Source organism: Elephantulus edwardii, unplaced genomic scaffold (genome assembly GCF_000299155.1).
Source record: "Elephantulus edwardii isolate Elephantulus edwardi_28Jun2011 unplaced genomic scaffold, EleEdw1.0 scaffold00098, whole genome shotgun sequence".
In the NCBI taxonomy this organism is placed as follows: Eukaryota; Metazoa; Chordata; class Mammalia; order Macroscelidea; family Macroscelididae; genus Elephantulus; species Elephantulus edwardii.
Genome location: NW_006399848.1, coordinates 11,828,388 through 11,834,056, shown reverse-complemented (window position 1 = coordinate 11,834,056; position 5,669 = coordinate 11,828,388). Strand labels below are relative to the sequence as shown.

Below are 5,669 nucleotides of genomic sequence, written 5' to 3'. Positions count from 1 at the left end.
CCATGGGGAAAAGGTGATATTTCTCCCACTGAACCACTTGTGTCTTCTTTAGAGGTTTAGGCTTGAGGCTAATTCTTCATCCCTCCCTGATGGTTCAGTAACTTTGTTGAAATTTTATATGTGAATATGTTAGTCAATTTCCTTCTATTGTTTACTACTCAGAACTCTGTCAGATATCCAGAAAATAAAGGAAAGTATTAAAGATGTAAATAAAATTATAGATAAATTTGGCTCATGTAATCTTGACGTGTAACTATTGACATGACTTTCAATACCTCAAGCTAAAAAGTCCCAGCATAACCTCACCCACTCAGCACTCATATTTTTCTCTTAGTGAGGTTCTTGCTATAACTTTATCTTCACAGTACTTCAAGCTAAGTTATGACTTTTATGGAGATGATTAAAAAAGTAGACTTCTATCTCACTTTTCTGAATCAAAGGTTTTTTGTTTTTGTTTTTCTTGTCAAATCTACACTCAATTTATTGCAAACAAATCAGATCCTATTCATACCTAACCCTTCATTGGGTGTAGATTACTCGTTTTTCTCATAGGAAGCTACTGTGGCTAAGTTTGTGGAGGTCTGTACTGTTAGCCCAAAGATCACAGTTTTTCCTCAATTCCAAATGTTATATTACTGTAGGCTGTATGCCCTCCAACAGCAGGACATCCTGTCGCTCTTCATCTGAATTCTTTTTCTTTTTTCTTTATATGGAACACTTCTTGCTGATCTTCTCTGTATCGTTCCAGTTTTAGTATATGTGCTGCCGAAGCGAGCACTTCATCTGAATTCTTGCGTATAGTTTCCAGCTTCTGAAAGATAAGACTGCATCTCTTTAACAGATTTTATAAGTCGGCTGGCATTGTTGATTTGGTTTTTTTCCCAACAATATGTTGTTGTTGTTGTTGTTATGTGCCATCGAGTCGCCTGCGACTGATAGCGACCCTATGCTCAACAGCCCTAAGCTCCACTCTGTCGTGTGCCAATCGCACTGTCTCTGACACTCCCATCGGCTCTGATTAATCCTAATATTGTCTTTTATGCTTAACAGCTTTAGTTTGCTTGGCTCCACAGTCAACACTCTTGGCACCAGCAGCCAGGAAATTAAAAGATGTTTTGTGATGGGCAAGTTTGCTGTTAGAGACCTCTCCAAAGTACTGAAGAGCAATGGTGTCACTCTGGAGACTAAGGTATACCTGATACAGGCCATAGTCTTTGCAATCACTTGCTATATGTCAGAGAGTTGGACAATGACTAGGGAGGAGAGAAGGAAAATTGATGCCTTTGAGCTGTGGTGTTAAAAAAGAGTATTGAATGTACTATGGACTGCTAAGGAAACAAAGAGGCTCACCCTGGAGAGGATTAAACCAGGCTGCTCCTTGGAGGCAAAGATTCTGAAGCTTCATTTGACATATTTTGGACATGTTGCAAGGAGGGAGCAGTCCTTGGATAAGGCCATTATGCTTGGAAGGGTGGAGGGACGGTGCAGGAGAGGAAGACCCTGGGTGATATGAATCGATTTTTCACAGGATAGGATAAGGTTTAAAAGGGTTGTTGTACGTAGGGTCACTATGAGCCACAGGCAACTCACGGCACATAACAACAACAACATGCTTATTTTGGCTTGTTGTTTTTCATTTGCATTCAGTATACCTATAGGAAGGACAATCAGAGAATTCCACAGAGGATGGTGACAATCTCTCATTCATTTGACATGTTGTCAGGAAGAAACAGTCTTTGAAAGAAGAAACCCTCTAGGAAAGACAGAATAAGAGAAAGAAAAGATGACACTTCAAGAGGTGGATTGACACTGTGACTTGAACAAAGGACTTCAGCCTGAAGATTTTTAACAGTGATAAAAGATAGAGCAAGGTTCCAATCTGCTGTTCCTCAGGTAGCCGTGACTATGGGCAACTCCATAGCACCTAATGTGTGTGTCTGTAACTTTATTGATGCTATAATTTTCTTCTTTTTTTTTTTTAATAACGACTTTCCTTGACTGTTGATTTCACAATCTTTAATAGACAACATCAGAGATATTTTTCTCAGTTTGGCTTTCCACATAAACAAGTTAGAATAAGTGCCTAAATTCGTATCCCCTCAACACCTTACAAATATCTCTATCATTAATCTCATAATTCCCATGTAATATTTTAAAGCATAACATATTAATGTATTTTTTAACCAGAATTTTAATGTCTCTCAGAATCATATTTGGTTCTCCAGTGTCTATAATATCATGAGGTACAAAACTATGCCTAGGAAATTACAGCTGAATTAAATTGATTGAAATGAAAAAAAATTTTAAAAAATTCCATATTCTTAAAAGGAATTTATAAACTACATACAATTTTTTATTTATTAGTTTCATTATAGCTATCCTTAAGTAGTATTACTTAAAAGCGACATTAAAACACGTTTTTAGAGATTCATGATTTATATTCCACAATACAGTAACAAATTCTGTTATCTGACTTTCAAAATAGTATGTGAAAAGGTCAGACACACTGGCGTCAAGTTTGTTCTGAATTACAGCGAACCCAATCCTCCGCTGGGTTTCCATAAAGGCAAAATGCGTTTATCATCTTTCTCCCATTGAAACATACAGACGTAGAGTCAGCAGCACTTCCTCCTATAGTCAATGCCACCAGACCTCCCTTAAATGATATTTGTTGTTGTTGTTGTGTGTTATTGAGTTGGAACCTACCCATAGCTGACTCTCTGGTGGGTTTTCAGATGCAGTTAATCATATCGGAGGAGCTTGTCTATCCTTCTCCTGTGGAGCACCTGGGGGATTCGAACTGTGTAGTGAAGGTCAAATAATTTTTGGCAATATAATGTCTGTGCCATATAATGCTGGTCTGAGAGTTCTGGTAGCCTAAGGGTAAGGATGAGGGCAGTAAACTCAAAGCCAAGCGTTTCATATCCACCTGTTATGCAGAGCTACTTTTTGTATACTGTTCTGTATGATGTAGTTGTTGTTAAGTGCCTTCGAGTCCTAACATAGCAACCCTATGAACGAAAAACCTGAGCACTGTTCATAGAGTTTCGGGAGACAAACTCTATATTAGTAAATATATTTTTTTAAATTTATATGTTCCATTTTAAGTGTTATTATATGTGTATTTCCTCTTATTCAGCATAAGGAAACATAATTAAATATTCTAAATAGCAAGTATATACATATTTATTTACATGTACATGGCACACGTGTTCATGAATACCAGCGAAAATGTTTATCTCCATGAAGTTTTATATTTCATATATCTATTATGTGTCTCATAGTAGAAGCCATTTAAAACTTGGACATAAAAGCCTAACTCCTTTCTAGTATTACTTGTGTTTTGATTTTCTCTGACCTTGAGTAGTAGAAGTCTTCCTAGTGCCTTACTTAGCTTTCACCTCTTTTTCTTCTTTCAATTTTCTTTGAAATCAAGGTCAGCTCTTCTCTATCAGTTCCCTACAGAGTAAGAAATGGCTTATGAGAAGGTACAGAAGTTATTTGGGGTTAGATATATAGCTGGAAGGGAAATATCTAAAAGGGGAAAAAGAAGTTGGAAAGATTCAAAGGTTTCATGTGCAATCCTTAAAGTAAAAAGAAAAATTAAATAAAGAAAGGTCATACAGATACTAAAACTATAGATGAGATGATTTCAAGTTTGATGGAAAGTTCTTCCTTGGTGTGAGCAAGTAAATTAGAAGTAGCTTCAAATATAAAGGAATTCATGCTAAACAGTTACATCAGAACTGTATTAGGTATTTCATAATATATAATTTTTTCACCTATACTACCCTCCTTCAGCACATCAACTGTTCAGTGGGAAAAATCAGCTTATTTCAAGAACTGTTATAGAATCAGTTAAAAAAAACCCCACTTTATAAACTTTGTTGTTATATATTAAAAAGTGGCAATCAGAAGAAATCAAAATATATATTATGCTTTCAATAACAATCAGTAAAGAATGTTTATTACCCCATCAGGTCCCTTGTAAAATATTTTTCTTTCATTTTAAATACTTTCTTATTCCTCAGATAAAAATAAATTCAACTCAGGCATTTCTGAATGCTTCTTCTCAATCTCTTCCAGTTTGTCGTCTACCATTGGACTCATCTGTTGATAGATATCTTCTAAGTCCAAGAGGTCTTGGGATCTGGTTCTGGATCTGTTGGATCAATGCTCTGGAGTACCTGCAGAGCTCTACCCATCTTATCCCCATCTATACAGACAGGTTCAGGCTCTGTTATAACTTGTTTCACATCGTCATCAATTCCGTTCAATTTGCCTACACCCGCTGCCTGAGACTCCAGGTTTAAATCAGTTGTTACAAAATTAGGTGGGAAGAGTCCTGCTCCTCTGTGATCCTTTTCTTCCTACAAGTTCGTATCACTGTCATCCAAGAAAATACTAATTTCACCATGTTTAAAAGTGAGTTCCTTGTCCTCCACAACTTCAAAAATCACATAAAGCCCTCACTTTTCTGGCAATCTTACTATTTAACTGAATTTCTGCAGATAGAAAGAAGGATTTTGTTTCTGTGTGCTGCTACTTCTGCTCCTGCGATGATCATTCAATAGCTTCTGCTATGTCTTCATCTTCTTTGGTTTTGTTCGTTGATGTGCCGTTCTTGGCAGCTGAGACAGTCTATGGACTTGCAGAAGCAAAACTGACTCCTTCTTTCATAGATTAGTTGCAGATATGAGACTCAGTTGAGGGTCCTTCCGGAATTCTTCTGACCATTCTGCCATTAAAGATTTCAGTTTTTCACATCCTTTAAGACGAGCCTTATTTTTATTACAGCACACACTTCTGTTGCAAAATCTCAGGAGCATATTTATGAATGAAATCTTCTCCACAGTTCGCCACACGAGCCCCGAGAAGAGTTGCAGCTTGCAGAGTCACATGAGGACTTTTACGGTGTGCCCTTTCCATTGTGGCTTTTAGGCAATCTTTTCATCCGTTAGGCGTGCTTCCAACTTTGTCACATATGTCCAGAATAAGGCTCCAGTCTACTGTAGTATTGTCCTCATTCACGGCCTTTTATCTGGTTGGAAGGGGTTGGCAGGGAACAGAGGCATCTCTCCAGCCCATAATCCATATTTTAAGAGAGTTCTGGTGGCTTAGTGACAAGAAGCTGTGCTGCAATCCTGAAGCCACATGGTTTAAATCCACCAGCTGCTCCACCCGCCAAGGATGGGCAATCTGTCCAATAACTTCCTCTGAACACCCAGCAGAGGGTCGATTATGAGTCCGTTCCAACTCAATGGTACACAACAACAACAACAATCTGGGTCACCAGAGCTCCCTGTTTAAATATTTGTAGTTTATCACAAATACCACCACACATAATTCATGTATACTCACAGAGTGTTGAGATTGTCCTTGTCAGCTCTGACTCATAGTGGCCCTTTGCACAACAGAACAAAACAGCACAGCACAGCACAGCACAGCACAGCACAGCACACCATCTACTCCTGGGCCATTCTAACAATCCCTCCTCTGCTTCCCTGTGCATTCATTGTGACAGTCACTATGGGATTCCATCTGTTCCAGAATCTTCCTCTTTTTCATTGAACCTGCACTTGACCAACATGGTATCCCTCTCTGGGAACCGGCCCCTCCTGATAATGTAGCGAAATATGTGAGACAAAATCTCATCGTCCTCGTTTCTA

The 5,669-nt window shown here is 38.2% G+C and overlaps 1 pseudogene; it reads right to left on the bottom strand.

Moving 5' to 3' along the window:
- Window positions 1-4,020: 4,020 nt before the first annotated feature.
- On the bottom strand, window positions 4,021-5,075 carry LOC102872444 (annotated as a pseudogene).
- Window positions 5,076-5,669: the final 594 nt, after the last annotated feature.